General features: G+C 49.2%; 2 pseudogenes; both read right to left on the bottom strand.

The window, feature by feature from the left end:
• Positions 1-4847: 4847 nt before the first annotated feature.
• On the bottom strand, positions 4848-6005 carry LOC133061048 (mitochondrial carrier homolog 1-like; annotated as a pseudogene).
• A 2159-nt stretch (positions 6006-8164) lies between these two features.
• LOC133061047 (high mobility group protein B1-like) lies at positions 8165-8875 on the bottom strand (annotated as a pseudogene).
• Between the last annotated feature and the right edge of the window lie 9087 nt (positions 8876-17962).

Here is a 17962-nt window from a genome sequence, read left to right as displayed (position 1 = left end):
TTTCCCAATGAGTCGTTTCTTCGCATCATGTGGCCAGAGTATTGGACCTGCAGCTTCAGGATCAGTCCTTCCAATGAATATTCAAGGTTGATTTCCTTTAGGATTGACTGGTTTGATCTCCTTGCTGTCCAAAGGACTCTCAAGGGTCTTCTCCAACACCACAGTTCGAAAGCATCTATTCTTCAGTGCTCAGTCTTCTTTATGGCCCAACTCTCATATGACTACTGAATGACAAGTTGATGACAACTCTTACATGACTACTGAAAAAACCATAGCTTTGACTATGGGGACCTTTGTAGGCAAAGTGATATCTCTGCTTTTAAATTCACTTTCTAGGTTTGCCATAGCTTTCCTTCCAAGAAGCAAGCATCTTTTAATTTCGTGGCTGCAGTCACCGTCTGCAATGATTTTGGAGCCCAGGTGCTCGCTTCGGCAGCACACATACTAAGATTTTGGAGCCCAGAAAAGTAAAATCTGCCACTGTTTCCATTCTTCCCCCTTCTATTTGCCATGAAGTGGTCTTCATTGTTCAGCCACACCTCACAGCTTGTGGGGTCTCATTTCCCCAACCGGGGACTGAACCCAGTGAAAATGCTGAATCCTAAGTACTAGACCACCAGGGAACTCCCGCCTGGGTTTTAGTTTCGATCAGAGGTCATGCTCGGGTCTTCTTCCTATACAATTATGTCCTCATCTTCTGATGAGTGTTTATCCCAAGAACTCCACCTCTTGGGGTTCCAGTTCTCTCTCTCACTTCTGTGTGCGTCCCTTGTTGCATTTTCTTTGGCAAAAGGTCTGAGGTGGTGGAACAATGAGGTGTCTGGATGTCCCTCTCTAAAGCCTGCACCTTGTTCCTGACTTTAAGGGAAACGCTTTCAGTTTTTCACCATTGAGGATAATGTTTGCTATGGGTTTGTCATATATAGCTTTTATTTTGTTGAGGTATGTTCCTTCTATTCCTGCTTTCTGGAGAGTTTTTTATCATAAATGGATGTTGAATTTTGTCAAAGGCTTTTACTGCATCTATTGATATATTATATGGTTTTTATCTTTCAATTTGTTAATGTGGTGTATTGCATTGATTTGCGGATATTAAAGAATCCTTGCATTCCTGGGATAAAGCCCACGTGGTCATGATGTATGATCTTTTTAATATGTTGGATTCTGTTTGCTAGAATTTTGTTAAGGATTTTTGCATCTATGTTCATCAGTGATATTGGCCTGTAGTTTTCTTTTTTTGTGGCATCTTTGTCTGGTTTTGGTATTAGGGTGATGGTGGCCTCATAGAATGAGTTTGGAAATTTCCCTTCCTCTGCAGTTTTCTGGAAGAGTTTGAGTAAGATAGGTGTTAGCTCTTCTCTAAATTTTTGGTAGAATTCAGCTGTGAAGCCATCTGGTCCTGGGCTTTTGTTTGCTGGAAGATTTCTGATTACAGTTTCGATTTCCGTGCTTGTGATGGGTCTGTTACCACTACACGCTAGTCAGGATGGCTGCTATCCAAAAGTCTACAAGCAATAAATGCTGGAGAGGGTGTAGAGAAAAGGGAACCCTCTTACACTGTTGATGGGAATGCAAACTAGTACAGCCACTATGGAGAACAGTGTGGAGATTCCTTAAAAAACTGGAAATAGAACTGCCATATGACCCAGCAATCCCATTTCTGGGCATACACACCAAGGAAACCAGATCTGAAAGAGACACGTGTACCCCAATGTTCATCACAGCACTGTTTATAATAGCCAGGACATGGAAGCAACCTAGATGCCCATCAGCAGACGAATGGATAAGGAAGCTATGGTACATACACACAATGGGATATTACTCAGCCATTAAAAAGAATACATTTGAATCAGTTCTAATGAGATGGATGAAACTGGACCCCATTATACAGAGTGAAGTAAGCCAGAAAGATAAAGACCAATACAGTATACTAACACATATATATGGAATTTTAAAAGATGGTAACGATAACCCTATATACAAAACAGAAAAAGAGACACAGATGTATAGAACAGACTTTTGGACTCTGAGGGAGAAGGTGAGGCTGGGATGTTCTGAGAGACTAGCATTGAAACAAGTATACTATCAAGGGTTAAACAGATCGCCAGCCCAGGTTGGATGCATGAGACAAGTGCTCAGGGCTGGTGCACTGAGAAGACCCAGAGGGATGGGATGGGGAGGAAGGTGGGAGGGGGGATCGGGATGGGGAATGCATGCAAATCCATGGCTGATTCATGTCAATGTATGGCAAAAACCACTACAATATTGTAAAGTAATTAGCCTCCAACTAATAAAAATAAATGAAAAATAAATAAATAGATAAAGCCTGCACCTCTTTGTCGTCTCTAGTACCCTGCTGAGCTGCAGTGCCTTTTCTGTGCTAATCCTCAGGACACACACAGGCCATGCAATAGCCGATAGCTAGCTCACTTTCTTTTTTCCACGTTTGCTTTCCCACCACTTGGGTTAATACTCTTAGTAAGCCCTCTGGCATTTTCCTGGCACCCTGTGCCCACTCACTGGCCTGGAAGCATTCCACAAACCTCACCAGGTCACCCCACGTGGAAGCAGCTTGCCAGCCTGGGAATCCCCCACCACCAACAGGCTCCCTCACCCCAGCCCCTACACTATCCCTTTGCCCATTTCTATGTCGTTTTCAGTCTCCTAGCCGCTTTGCCAACTGTTGGCTACAGGAGGTAACAAAAACCAAGCTGAGAAGTATCTCTTTTTTTTTGGCCGTGCCTCAAGGCTTACCGAATCTTAGCTCCCCGACCAGGAGTCAAACCCAGGGCTGTGGTATTGAAAGTGTCAAGTCCTAACCACTGAACCTCCAGGGAAGTCCCTGAGAATCAGGTATCCTGAGGTCAAAAAAACGAGGCAGGCCACTCCATATAATTGGAGGATCAGTTTATTCTAGGGTCTCTTCCTCACAGGGTGGGATGGGACAGACAATGAAATAGAAACATTTGCAGCTGCAGTATTCACTGCTGAGGGCCCACTGGGGAGAGCTTTATGGTTAACCTAGGGTGTGGGGTAGATGCTTGAAAACAGGAACTTTTTATAAAAGTTACCCATTTACAAACCCAAGTCAAGATTTATAAGTGAGTAACTAGTCTCATGGGTACCGGGAATAGTCAGCAAAGGTTTTCATCACTGTTTGGAGACTAACAGAGCATAGAACCACATGGACCTAACAAGTAATAAACAGTATCTATTACTACACAGCCCATGATGACAGAGATGTGACACACCACACAGTACATTCCTGGCTATGGTCAGTGGAAGGAAGGACAAGAGAAGCTGAATGGGCCCAAGATGGTGTCAGTTATGCTAACAGTCATACAATTATAACATGATCATTATAATGTTACCGAAAGAATGCAGGATCTGGCTGCTCGCTGCTCAAAAGCCAATAAATAAGCCAAGTTGGCGGAAAGGAAAGTTTGCTTTATCTCAGATGCTGGCACTAGAGGCAGGGGTGAGGGGCAGATGTCTGTTCAAAGGCCGACTCCCCACCACAGGCAGCCAGTGGCAAGAGGTTTATAGACAGAAGTATGAGTGAAGTCACTCAGTCGTGTCCGACTCTTTGCGACCAGGCTCCTCCATCCACGGGATTTTCCAGGCAAGAGTACTTTACAGACAGAAGGAAGGGGCTACGTGCAGAAACAGCACAGTCAGCTCTGACAGTCATCTTCATATTGGTCATCAGTGGTCTGACCAGTATCATCTTGATTGTTTTAGGGATAGTTAATCTTCAGTTCCTGGGTGGGTTTGTTTCCCTTTCTTTGAGGCCATTCTCGGAATTGTGGCCACTCATGTGGTGGGTAAAGTGGGTACATTCTGGTCATCGTGCAATTAACTTCTCCACCTGGGGTTTCAGTATCTATAAGCTCACAGGATATGACTCAGAATATTATGTATAGCCACTGAGAAGGAACTAAAGATTCTTGACTATGCTTAATGACTACATTATTACTATTTGGTCTCCTTTGTTTTTCACATGTTCTCATTTCTCTGATTAAATTTTTTCTTTTTTTTTCCCCAAATCACCACCAATGCATTTATTTGTGGGAGAAAGGGTCAGATCTTATTAGGTACTTTAAACTGGATACGACTAGAGACATTGATCTGCCTAACATCTGAGTGTTCATGATTGCACAGACAACCATATCCCGCACGTGAGGCATCACCATTAAACTGAGGAGCCTTTTTTTTTTTTTACTGAGGAGCCTTTGCCTTGACCAGGGTGGGGTAGGGGCGAGGGTGGGAATACATTCTGAGCAGTGACACGATTTCCCATTTAGAAGGTGCTGTCTTCTCAGACAAGCAGTGTTGAGAAAAACAAAGATAGCCTCCTAGCCAAGGCCTGGACGTGATGGTGGCCTGGTGAAAGGGGATCACATCCTATTTACAAAGCAAGAGCGCGAAACTCCCAGCTGAGCTGCGTGATGTGAGCAGGGGGTGACTTGAAGGGTGTGAGTGGGAGGTGGGACCTGAACTCATGAGCCTCTGCCCATGCAACGTGGGCCTCCACAAGCCCGTCTCTGGCCCCCTGCACGAGGCAGACTCGGGAAATCTGCAGAGTAAGGGGATTGAGCCCCCGTTCCCCAGCTCCACCCCACCTTCCCCAGGTCTAAGAGTGCCCAGTCCACCGGACGCAGCCTCACCCCCACCCAGTCCCTGCTTCTGGACAGATGCATGGGAAATATGAAAACTGATGTCCAGCCGTGCTAGAGCACCTGGAGGTGATGCTGGGGTGGTCGTCTGACAGGAGCCCTGAGATGATCAGGCCTCACTCGAGGTGGCCAGGCTGAGGCAGCGTGGTTTGTTTCTTCAGGTGATTCAACTTACTCCAGGGCAAACCACGCTCCTGATGACACCCGGCGGAAAAGCGGTCTGGAGCCTCGGAAGAGCTGGCCCTGCACACCCAGGTTCTTCCAGCGGTGGATCCAAGATTTGAACACTGGGAACTAAGGAGGGAGCCCGGCCTGCAGCCCACAGTCGTTCACAGCCAAGAAATCACCGACCAGCAGGAAGGAAGAGGTGAGCAGGCTCATCGCAATCCCCATCACAAATTTGGTGTTGGCCCGGATGGCCAGCACCTGACTAAACTGGGAACCTAGAGTCTGGTCATTCCCCAGCCTGGGGCATCACTCACGCTGTCATCCACCAGGCAGGCATTGATGAAGTGGGCCAGCAGGTTACAGCCCCATAAGAAAATCTCCCAGGAGGTGGGGGGTTAAGCCCATAAAGAATCCCAGCAGGCCCTCTTCTTTGAAAATCTTCCCAACAGAGGTCAACACGCTGCTGGACTTGGCCTCCCATCCCACAAACTGGACCGTGCCGTGCGCTGAGATGACTTGCCGGGGGAGGGCCAGCATGCACAACCACCCACAGCATCATTATCGCGTAGGAGGTCTCCTTCACCACCTTCTTCAGAGATGTCTTCATGTCATCCTTGTTGGAAACCTGCTGGATCTCATCTGGTACCTTCTTCCTGCTGCCCTGGGTCACCGTGGAGAGGGCATTGGACGTCAGCCTGGGGGCTCAGGCTTGGAGCAGCCCTGTCTGTCCGTCCACTCGCATCGTGCTTGCCGTGCGAGGTAGAGGACCTTCCTCCCCAGCATGTTGGTCCCAGTGGTGGGGGGCCTCGTCTCATGACCCACCTGGGTGAGCAGCAGTCACGCTCAGTGGTGACTGAGCACCATCACTCCTGCACCCAGCGCCACGAAAAGAGCCTCAGTGGTCAGGGCGTTGTCCCCGGAGCCCAAGTCCCCAGAGGCGCCATCCATCCTGTGGGCGGAGGGCTGCGCCGCAGGCTGAGGGTGGCACGGAGGTGCGGGCAGTGGATCTCCGAGCTGGGGTCTCAGCTCCCGCCACGGGCTCGGGCTCCAGCTGTGGCTCTTGCCCTCCCCGCGGCACCGCCGGGAGCCTAAAGTTATTCTTTGACTAAGTTTTCCATAGACAAAAGGCAGGCCGAGGACCCGGGGGGAGGACCATAGCATCCTGCTGCCTTTCAGTGAGTATCCTGGCTCAAATAATCAGTTAAAGTAGCCAGCTGTCATCCCAGTCTTAAGTCTGAAATTTAAAAGCTACTTGCACAGAATGTTGAACAATCTGAAGCCTGGCTGTCTTTTAAGACTGTGCAAAGAGCCCTTCCCAGGACTGATGTGCATGAACAGAGCTAACACATTTCTCATGCATAGCCCCACAGTTTCTACAGCTCAATTCAGTCACTCAGTCGTGTCTGACTCTTTGCAACCCCACGGACCGCAGCACACCAGGCCTCCCTGTCCATCACCAACTCCCCAAATTTGCTCAAGCTGACGTCCATCAGGTCGGTGATGCCATCCAACCATCTCATCCTCTGTCCTCCCTTTCTCCTCCTGCCTTCAATCTTTCTAAGACATTGGACAGGAAAACAAGTTGGACATGCTCATGAAATTTCTTGCTTTCACCTCTATCATGTCTGATCCTTAAATTCATTTTTATGATGGAGTATAGTAAGTATTTCTGTTTCTACAGGTACTTCAGGGGAGAAAAGACAGGTCCTCCCCATCTTTCTGAGGCTTGTTTTTATAGAAGTTGAGATTTTCATTCTTAGGGCCAGGCACTGGAATTTTGTTAGTTAATGCAGTGAGAAAGAGCAGGGCTGAGGAGCTAGGGTTCTAGAGCTAGAGAAAAAAAAATTGTTTAATAACCATTATTTAACCATACTGGAATCTAGAGTATTTGGTTGTTTTCTACAATATTTTAGTTTGAGGTCAGAAATATCTTCTTAGAAGATGGAGTTCTTATTTCTTGTTCTCCTTAGTGTGTGTGGGTGTGTGTCGGGGGGCAGGGGGATTTTCAAGAAGAAAAGAGGAAGAAGATGTCTTCAACCCACTATCTTGAGAAGACAAACTTGGAGCACTTCCTCCCACCACAGGACTTTGCATATACCATTCCCTCTGCCTGGAATACACTCCACCCTCTTGCCTGGATAACCGTGTCGGGAAAAGCCCTATCTTCTCAGGGAATTTCCCCCATGCCAAGTAATTCTCTGTGATACCAACTAGAATTGTGCCCTAGAATTCAACTGCATTGTGACACTATCACCCCAGAGATATAATCAGACTCTACAGGTTAAGGACTCAGTCCTATAAGACTGCCCCTCTCCACACACTTCAGAGGCTAGTCTGACCAGCCGTCTACACATCAACAGTTCCAATGACCTCCTCCTAGGGTTCGATCCATTTGTTAGAGTGGCTCACAGAACTCAGGGAAGCACTTACTTACCTTTAGTAGTTTATTAAAGGTTACGACAAAGGATGCAGATGAACAGCCAGATGAAGAGACCCGTAGTGTGCGATCTGGAAAGGTCTCCAGCACCAGAGCCTCTGCCCCGTGGCACTGGGGTGAGGCACCCTCCCACAGGATGGATGTGTTGGCTCATCTAGAAGCTGCCCAAAACCCATGCTCTGGGGATCTTTATGTGGACATAATCAACTACTAACCCCCATTTCCAGCCCTCTCCCCTGGAGAAGTTGGCATGGGGTGTGTATGTGTGTGTGTGAAAATGCCAAGCTTATAATCACGGCTAGTCTTCCTGGTGACCAGCCCCCAGCCAGGATCCCAGCCCCCCACTCCCAACAAGTGACTACGATAAAATGAAAGATGCTCCTAGTGTTCACATCAGTCAGGAAATTACAAGCTTATAGGAACTCCATGCTAGGAGCCAGGGGTGGATATCAATATCGATATATAATTATTATCTCACAATGACCTTTTTCTTTTTTTTTTTAAATAAAAAAATTGCATTTACTTAGAAGCATTCAGAAAGTCAACAAAACAGCTGCAACTTTTTTTCTTTTTCTTTTGCAATTACAGAGTGGTATTCAGTTAACAGAACAACGATTATTCGTATAAGCTGCATCAGAGACAACTGAAGATGAAAAAACTACCGTCCCCATATATAACTAATTAGTTCTGTGCACCAACAAGAACCTGCTTTAAATTTCCATGCCAATTTACAACCTCCATACTGTACCAGGCAAGGTTAGTGGCTATTGAAAATACCACCAGGACAGGGCTATCTAAAGACACATTCGATAGTGTGTTAACTATACAAAAAAAGACACTGTACAGTTTAAAAACAAATCTTACACAGCCTTACATCTCAATTTTTTTTCTTTAAAAGGAGTGAGTTGTGTACAGGGGGATTAAATGCTTTATAGACAAGAAAAAAAAAAAACTGCGCTAGAACCAACTTATTCATCATCATCATCTTCTTCCTCCTCCTCCTCCTCTTCATCTTCCTCATCTTCCTCCTCTTCCTTCTTTTTCTTGCTTTTTTCGGCCTTGACAACTCCCTTTTTGCTGCACGAGGCTTCCCTTTAGCTCGGTATGCAGCAGTATCCTTTTCATACTTTTCCTTCAGCTTAGCAGCCTTCTTCTCGTAAGGCTGCTTGTCATCCGCAGCAGTGTTACTCCACATCTCTCCCAGTTTCTTTGCAACATCACCAATGGACAGGCCAGGATGTTCACCTTTGATTTTTGGACGATACTCAGAACAAAACAAGAAAAAGGCCGAAGGAGACCTCTTGGGTGCATTGGGATCCTTGAACTTCTTTTTTGTTTCCCCTTTAGGAGGGATATAAGTTTTCATTTCTCTTTCATGACGGACTTTGTCCGCCTTTGCCATGTCTTCAAATTTTCCTTTATCTTTAGCAGACCTGCTCTTCCACCTCTCTGAGCACTTCTTAGAAAACTCTGAGAAGTTGACTGAAGCATCCAGGTGCTTCTTCTTGTGCTTCTCCTGGCAAGTTTGCACAAAGAATGCATATGATGACATTTTGCCTCTCGGCTTCTTAGGATCTCCTTTGCCCGTGTTTAATTATTTTTCCTCCGCAAGGCACAGAGTCGCCCAGTGCCTGTCTGGCTCTCACTTGCCCCGGCGCTGTCTCTATGGAGCTCAATGTACTGCAGTGGCTGTGAGAGCGGGAGCCCCACAATGACCTTTTTCATCCTGAGTTTCAACTTAAGCATCACATCCTCAAAAGACCTTCCTGATCCCACAGAGGGTGCATCCTCCCTAGCTATACCCCTGCACAGATCCATGAACTTCTCCACAGCCCTCTTTACAGTCATACTGTAATATTTACTTGTGATTTCTTTTCTTAGCATCTCTTCCCTAGTTGGCTATATGCTCCCTGAGAGCTGGCTGTGTCTCTCTCTCTCCTGTTTTCACAGAACCTGGTGTTTGTTGAGCGGATGATGGGAAGATGCAGGAATGTGGGATATACCCTCACTCCCTGACCTCACTGGGGTAGAAGAAAGGGTCCCAGGGAGTTGGCAGCCCTGAGTCCCTGGCTTGTCACAATCTTTCTTGTGACGTTTGCTTTATTTATCTGTTTATTTTGGGCCGTGCTGGGTCTTTGTTGCTGCGTGTGGGTTTTCTCTAGTGCCGGTGAGCTGGAGCTACTCTTCGTTTCGGTGTGCGGGCTTCTCATTGCGGTGGCTTCTCGTGGCGAGCACAGGCTCTAGGGTATACCGGCTTCAGTGGCCGTGGATGCATGGGCTTAGTTGCTCCGCGGCATGTGGAATCTTCACGGACCAGGGATCAAACCCGTGTCTCCTGCATTAGCAGATGGATACTTAGCCACTGGACCACCAGGAAAGTCCTTTCTTGTGATCTTGAGCCAAATAATTGTCTGCGTCTAAAGCACGTGCCCTCAAAGCCTATATTCAGTGTGGCAGGTTCAGGAGAACTGCAGTACCAACCTTGGCTCCAGGTAACACTCCGACAGCAACTCCTACCACCTCTCAGCTTCAGTTTCCCCAGCTGCGATGACAGGGTGTTGAAGGAGGCCACAGGTCCCCCCCGCTTCCTCCTATTAGGACTTTCAGGTCTTCCTCAGCCCTGGGGTGCTATCCCACATCCCCTAGTCAACACATCTGCCCTGATGTCCTCTGTCCCCTCTGCTGGGTCTGGCCCAGCCATCCTCGGCCTGGATGTGGCACACACATGAATTTTCATGTGCAGGAAGGTGATGGGAAGGCCTGGGAAGGAGAACTTGGCTTCCCACGCACCAGTCGCCGTGCAAAAGGCTCTTGGTGCATGGCTTCGCTCAGCTCACCATTCCCAAGACGGCGTTATCTGGTGCTTTCTATTTTGCAGGGGAAAGGTAAGCAGTGTGCCTGAGGTCTGCTGCTAGGAAGGGACGGAACCAGGTTCCCAGGATCCAGCAGCTCCTCTGCTGTTCGCTGTTCCAGGCAGGAAGCCCCAGGCAAGTTCCCTTTCTCAGGGGCCCTCTGGAGCTCTCACACAGAAACTCTCGGTCTATCTCATTACCCTCACTTCCCCTAAGGGACTGGGAAATTTGATGAAACGTGACTTCAGTTGCTGGTGTCTCCTCCCAATACCCTGCCAGGTCACAGAGTTCAGGGCTGAGACCCTCCGGGTGGCACTGGAGGGGTGGCAGTCTCTGGACTTGGCTGCCGCTTGTTGCTGGCATGGAGGGTAACACCACCGGCTGACCTGATCTAGCAGGGAAGGACCCAAGGATCTGGGGAGGGGAGAAGGGGGAAGCGCTTCATGATACATTTTCGTTCAATGCCATCCCTATTGGCTGGCCAACTGTGGGTTTGCTGGGAAACTGTGGTCAACACCACAGACCCAGACTCTGCCTTCCAGAAACCCTGGTGGAAAAAACCCAGACAATGAAGTTTATTCAAGCTGACCTTCCTCCAGCAACCTGGGGACCAAGGAAGGTCATTCAGAGGAAGTGATGCAAGCCAAGGGTGAGTGGGAAACGAAGTGGGAGGGCACGAGGGAGGATGCACACTGAGGAACTGACAATAAAAAAAAGTGTCAAGTGGGAGCCTGGGAGGCCCCAGGAGAGTTTGGCCTCTGATCCAAAAGCTTTGGGGACAAGTCCCTGCTTGAGGGACATCAGAATGAGGAGTGATGTGCTGTGAACTATATTTTGAGAAGACCCCAGAGGAGGTGTGAGACATGGCTTGGTAGGCAGGGAGGGCCACTCAGGGCTGCAGACGCTGGTGCTCCAGGAGGTAGGAGGGAAGACCTGCCCTGCTGGTGGGCAGATGGCAGGGGGAGGCAGAAGGAAGTGGGATGGAGCCCAGGGAGCCTGGGTTAAGCCTTCCCATCTGAACAAGGCTGCCTTCAGCTCTAGTCAGAGTCTCGGGGGCAGGGGGCTGGGGCCGTTGGGATGGGAAGGGAGTGTGCCAGCCTGTGCCGGACTTGCCTCCCGGCCCTGCTGTCTGGGAGCTGCTGACGGTGCCGTTGTGCCCAGACTGCCTCTGGTTGACCCCTGATGTGGTCCCACTTCTGAACTTTCCCAGAATAATGAGGGCTTGAGTCCCAGGGCGGTCCGGGCTGCCATCTCCGCCCCCAGGAGGAGCTTTGGTTCCAGAGCAGCTACCGCTTCGGCGGTGGCCATGTGTGCTGTGTCCCACACAGAGCCTCTCCCACTCCCTCCTAAACAAGCCAGGGGCGGTGAATTATTAGGAGAGAGTCTTCTGTCCTAGCAAGTGATTCCAGGCATGGGGGCCAGGGGGCTCCAGGGAGCAAAGTGAGACCGAGAGTGGAAAAGGGGTGGGGGGTATGGGTCTGCGTCCACCTTTCCTGACACCCTGCCTGCCCTGAGCCCCCGGGGCTGCGGCTCCTCAGGCAGAAGTCTTCAGAAATCTCCACCAAAGCTTCAGTCCCACTGCGGCCGTCTTCCGAGCCGGAGTCTCCAGTCCGACCTTGAGCTCCAGGTATACAACAGCCCACCTGACATCTCCCCTGATGTTCCCCTGAAGGCGCTCACACTCAGCGCCTTCCCGAAGCCCGTTCCTCCATGCCCCCCTCCGCAGTGAATGGCACCCCTGAACGGCCGGATGCCCAGGCCAGGGGTCTTCCTTCTCCCAGGACTCCGCCCCCTCCCTGCAGCTGCCACTTCAACCCAGGTGGTGTTATCTCACCTTCCTTCAGTCTTGCCACACTGGTCTTCCCACCTCCAGCCTCACCTCTTTGTCAGCACCGTCCTGTCATCTGCCCTTTAAATGCTGCCTTTTGGACTTCTCTGGTAGTCCAGATTAAGAATACACCTGCCAGTTCAGGGGACACGGGTTGATCCCTGGTTCAGGAAGATTCCACGTGCTGCGGAGCAACTAAGCTCGTGCACCACAACTACTGAGGCCGAGCTCCAGAGCCCACATGCCTCACCAAGCGGAGGCCCTGCTCCCCGTGACCCTCAGGGTGAAGTCTGAGCTCCCAATGACCCAGCTCTTCTGGCCCCTGACAACTCTGCAATCTCATCTCGCCCTCCCCTTCTAGAACTCCCCCTTCAGCCTTTGAAGCGCTTGCACTCCATCCGTCCTGAAATACCCCCTCGCTTCCCCAGGCCTTTTGCACCTGCTGGGAAAGCTCCTCCCCACTTTCATGCAGGATCACCTCTATTCCCCCATCAGATCCCAGCCTTCACACCCCATTTCCAGAGAAGCCTTCCTGATGGCCAAGTTGGTTAGGAGTGCCTGTCCTAGCAATGGTTCTTTCATTCAACAAATATTTACTGCTTGTTTAGATGAGCTAATCCCTGTCCCAGCCATTTTGAATACATCCGGAAACAATCCCGACAACCATCCATGCCCCTAGTGGAGCTCACATTCAAATGGGGTTGGGGATGGGTGAGACAGGCCATAAACAATACAAAGTGAATAAGCAGTTGATCCAGTGTGGTTGAAGGCAATGGGTGCCACGAAGAAAATGGAGTGAGGGAAGCGGGAGGTAGGAGAGGTGGGGCGACTGCAGTCTTCACTGGAGATGGTAAACTTTGGGTGAAGACATTGTCAACAACCTCCAGCCAAAGACCACCAGGAAGACAGGGAAGTTATCATGTTGGGTTTCTGACTCGTAGTGAGGGACAGCACCCTCCGTGGGGACCATGAGGACCATGGGGCCACTCAGAGAGTGTTAGAAAGGACTTACTCTATGGTTTGGACTTGGGTTAGATGATTTAGGAGGGCTTCAGGAAGCAGGACTTTCCTCTGGATTGGATGGCAAGAGTGGGGGCAATTCTATGACTGGGGATCTTAATGAACCTTAATGAGGAGGGAAGACCAGATCCAGGTTACTGCTATCATTAGCATGACACAAGTTTTCCTTATGAACCATAGGGGGATGGCCATACCAGATTACCAAAAACTTGGTGGCTTAACAGAAATTTACTCTCACGGTTCCAGAGGCCAGAAGTTTGCAATCAAGATGTTGGCAGGGTTGGTTCCTTCTGGAGGCTGTTTCATGCCTCACTCCTCACTTCTGGTGGCTGATGGCAGCCCTTGGTGTTCCTGGGCTTCTAGATGCATCATTCCAGTCTCTGCCCGCTTCTTCACAAGGTTCCCCTCTGTGTCTTGATGTCCTTCCCTGTCTTTTACAAGGACAATTATCATTGGACATAAGGCCCACTCTTATCTAAGATGATTACATTTCAAGATGCTTACCGTAATTACATCTGCAAAGACTATTATTCTAAATAAGGTCACATTCTGAAGTTCCAGGTGGATGTACCTTTTGGGGTCATGACTAGTCAACCCACTACAGGGATGGCTGGTCCTTTTTACGGTTCGGATGCTTTGTCCTGAAAATACCAATTAAGTCTAACCATTCTATTGTATCATTTAGGATCTCTGTTGCCTTATTTTCTGTCTAGAAGATCTGTCCACTGATGTGAGGTGTTAAAGTCTCCTACTATCATTGTTTTCCCATCAGTTTCAACCTTTAGGTCTTAGTATTTGTTTTAGATATTTGGGTGCTTCTGTATTAGGTGCCTTTATGTTGATAAGCGTGAAATCCTTTTCTTGTATTGATCCTCTTACCATTATACACTGTCCTTATCTTTCCTTAATAGCCTTTGCTTTAAAGTCTATTTTGTCTGACTTGAATATTGCAACTCCAGCTTTCATTTGTTTCCATGAAATATCCTTTTCCATCCCCTCACTGTCAATCTGTGTGGGTCCTTTGCCCTAAGGTGGGTCTCCTGTAGGTAGCATATTCCTAGGCTCTTGTTTTTTCATCCTGTCTGCCACTCTATCTTTTGATTGGCGCATTCAGTCCATTGACACTTAAGGTAATTATTCCTTTTTGTAGTTTGGATAACGTTTACGTTTTGTCTGTGTTCAGACATGATTGTCTTGACCCACCCTGGTCAGAGTGGCCTTGTCTGGACACTGATGTTCTGTGAAACTGTTTATGTGCAGGAGGAGAATATCAAGGCCTAGCTGTGGGAGCCAGGTCAGCCACTGGAGGCCAGGGCCTGCTGTCCTCTTGTTCAACTTGAAGGCAATGAGGAAGAGAGCCATCTGGGGGAAGAGTTCCAGCCACAAGGGCAGGATGGGAGTGTGCCTTGAAGGGCCAGCTAGTCCCTGGGGTGGCTGCGGCAGAGGGAGCAAGGGGGAGAGGGGCTGGGGGACAGAGAGGCAAGGGAGGCGTGCAGAGCAGTGCACACCGTGGCTCTTAACACTGCACGGAATAAGGGGCCTCGGGAATGCTCTGAGCAGAGCAGTGAACACCAGGACTGGAGTCATCAGCAGGCCTGGTTTTGATGGAGCGTTAGGACAAAAGCCTGACTGAAGTGGCTTTGAGTGTGAGTGGAGGAGAGTGAAGGCACAAGATGAGACAATTCTTTCCAGAAGTTGTACTGAAAAGTGGAGCAGAGAAACAGGAAGTCGCTGGTGAGAAAGTGGAATCAAGAGAAGGTTTTTTGCTTTGTTTCTCTTTGAAAGCAGTGATGGTGCATCTGAACGCTGCTGGGAAAAGTCTGGAGGAGAACCTGTCTTGACAGTGTCAGTTGGAGCGGGCATAACCGGAGGGGAGAGAAGACAGGCTCCAAGGGCAGGTGGTGGCCTGGCTGTGGAGGAAGACCACGGTAATGAGGACAGGGGTGGATTGGGTGTGCTGAGGCAGGCCAGCTGGCTGGAGACTTCGTCAGCAGAGGCTCTCTGTGGAGAGCCTCCCTCCACATCTCAGCTGCACTTCCTGTCAGTAACCTTGCCCCCAGGCCACGAGTGCAGTAATAGTGTCTGCAGGGACCTTTAGACACCCCACCTGGCCCAGCTGTGGAGACAGCACTTGAAGCTCCACAGACCCCAAAGGGGACCAGAGACGGAGACAGAAGGGTAGGAAACAGAAAGAGAAAAACCAGAGAGGGATCAAAATTCAACCCGGTCTCCCACAGACCCCAGGCACAGGCAGGGGCCGCAACCTGAGTCAGGAGCTACCCTGTGCTGTTCACAGCCCTAATCATCAGGGCCAGGTTTGAATTGCTAAGAAATTCACTTGTCAAGCTGAGCACTTTCTGCGAGCCTCAAGTTCCCAGTTATAAAGGGGGGAACACCACCAACCTCCTCTTGGGTCTTCTGGGAGAATTTAGGGGTTATAAAACACATAAAAGTACCATCAGGGTGCCCGACAAGGAGCCAGATTTTTTTTCCTTCTTCCCTCTCATCTCCCACCCTGGGGGACCATCCTACATCTTCACACCGGTTCCGACAGCAGCTCCGAGAATGGAAGCAGGGCCCCGCCTGCTGGCTGACTCTGGAACTGCTCCTCTGCCCGGGTTCAGAGGTAGAAGACTGCACATCCAATTCTTCCAGCAGTTTCACTCCATGGCAGCAGGTACCATGCAACTTCGGTAGGTGAGCACGCAGCCCTTCTTACCACCCCCACCACCATGGGGCAGGGGCTTTAATCCACCCTGACTCCCTCCACTCCTGCAGCTGCCCCTGCCTGGAGTGCCCCCACCTCCATCTGGAAATGTCAAAGGTCTGAGGCTTTCCACGACCCTCACCTGTTAGCGCCCTCTCACTCTCACAGAGAGAACTACTGGGGAACTTTCCCACATTCTCTCAACATTTGGGCTTAACCTCTGGATTGGCTAAACCGTGTGGAGAGAACTGAAACACCTGTCTCCCCTGCTTTCAGACTCACCTGAGGGCAGGAACTGCCTCATTCATCTAACACCAGAATCCCATCAATCACTGCCCTGCCTGAAACCTCCCCAAGGATGTCTCCCCACTCTGGGTGAGAAGGCTGCGTGTCTGTGTGTGTGATGTGTATGTCTCTAGATTTTTCCCATATTTATGTCTTCACAAATTTTTTTTTTTTAAGGGAAAAAAAATCCTTCACTGGCTTCCTTATACCTTCCAATTCCCCAGCAAAGCTCACAGCATGGGACCTGGCCTCTGTCTTCCTGATTGCTCCCTCCTGCCGAGTAGCCATCCCCTCATCCATCTTCCATGCATCTCACTGGTTCCTCTCCCTGGAGAACCACAGATCACACTACTCCATGCAGCAAATCCCTACTTGATCATCAATGCTCAGCGCAAATGTCATCTCCCTAGAGGCCTCCCTGATGCCCTGATCTCGCTCATCTCTGCTGTCCTCATCCCATCTATCCCTGTTGAAGCTCTCAGCATCTGAACAGCAGCACTGAAAGTGTGCCTGTTTTCCTCTAGAAGGCAGGCCTCTAGTGGGCAGGGGTAGTGCCCTTCCGTACGCCCACCTCACACATGTTCAATCCGTGTTAGCTGAAAGTCCCCACTGCCATTGTTTGCTCACAAGCAAAATGAGGGATCCAGCCAGGATCTCACAAACCCTCCTGACTCTAAAAATTCTGAGTTGATAACGACAAGCACATTTTAGGCAAGCAGTTACCAAACAGTTGCTCTTAAGCTGTGATCAACCTGTTGTTTTCAGCCAAAAGGTCCTTCTCCATGGGGTTCACCACCCTTTCCCATCATGGGGAGTAAACAGGAAGTCATCCCCTCCCTGCTCAGCAGAGGGGCCATTAGGGGCATAGGACGCTGGGGAACCAACAGTCGCTTCTCATCTCTGCATCCCTCAGCACCACTGTGCTCACCTGAGCAATGGAGACCATCTGCCGATCCTGGTGGTGAACAGGAGGGGTTTACCTCCCCACAGTCATCGGCTAGAGCTGTGTTAGGGGCGAGAGGCAGCTAAGCCGCTTCCTGCAGTATTGCCCTTAGAGGGGCACTAAAACAGGATTGGAATAAATCAGCAATCTGGGTGCCAGGGAAGCCAGGTTTCCATACACGTGCCTCTATTTGCTGTGTAACCACCAAATTCAGCCATTCTTGCTTCCACTAAAGTCAAACGGACCTTTGAAAAGAAAGGGCTTTGCAGGCTTGGATATTCTCTACTGAGCCTTCTTTGAGAGACAAATTCAAGTTTTACTCTGCAACTCAAATTCTGAAACGAAATAACAAATGGCATGATCTCTCACCAGAAGGATTTTATTATTTAAAATACATCTAAATCCTTTATTATACCTTCTAGTAAGTTGTCCAGTTTGGGAAAAACTTGACTTTCAATTTCCAAACATCTAGCTCCAGCCTACATAGCCCGATGGCAAGCCAACTACGGCTCATACACCCTTCCCCTTACCTCGTCCCGGAGGCCGTGTTAACCTGTGCTCAGGCTCTGGAGTCAGAATCCAGTTCCCACCCTGATTTCACTACATGAAATCATAGGGAAGTTTACTTTATCTCTGAACCTGTTTTCTCATCTGTAAAATAGGGATAAAAACAGTATTCCTTAGGGCTATGAAAATTAAATAAATGCTGTAGATGGTCGCTTGACAGTAGGCAGGTGCTCAATGAATGATTTTTAACCAGGACTAACAGTAACCTTTGCTATGATGACAGGAAGGTATCCTCATAAGATGAGGACAGACATCGTTACGGAAGCCGGCAGAGAAGTTAAACTTCTGTCTAGCTGTGATTTTATAGATCTCTGTTCCTTTTGCCAGGCTGCTCCTGCTGTGAGTCCACAGTCTCAGCCTCTGGGGTCTGGAACCTAGTTGGCATTTCCACCACAGTCACATACGTTGTCTCAGCATACACAAAGTGTACTTCCTGCCACACACTGTTCTAGTACGCAAGACACCTCCATCCAGGTCAG

Source organism: Dama dama, chromosome 8 (assembly GCF_033118175.1).
Source record: "Dama dama isolate Ldn47 chromosome 8, ASM3311817v1, whole genome shotgun sequence".
NCBI lineage: Eukaryota > Metazoa > Chordata > Mammalia > Artiodactyla > Cervidae > Dama > Dama dama.
This window is presented reverse-complemented; position numbering and strand designations above follow the sequence as displayed.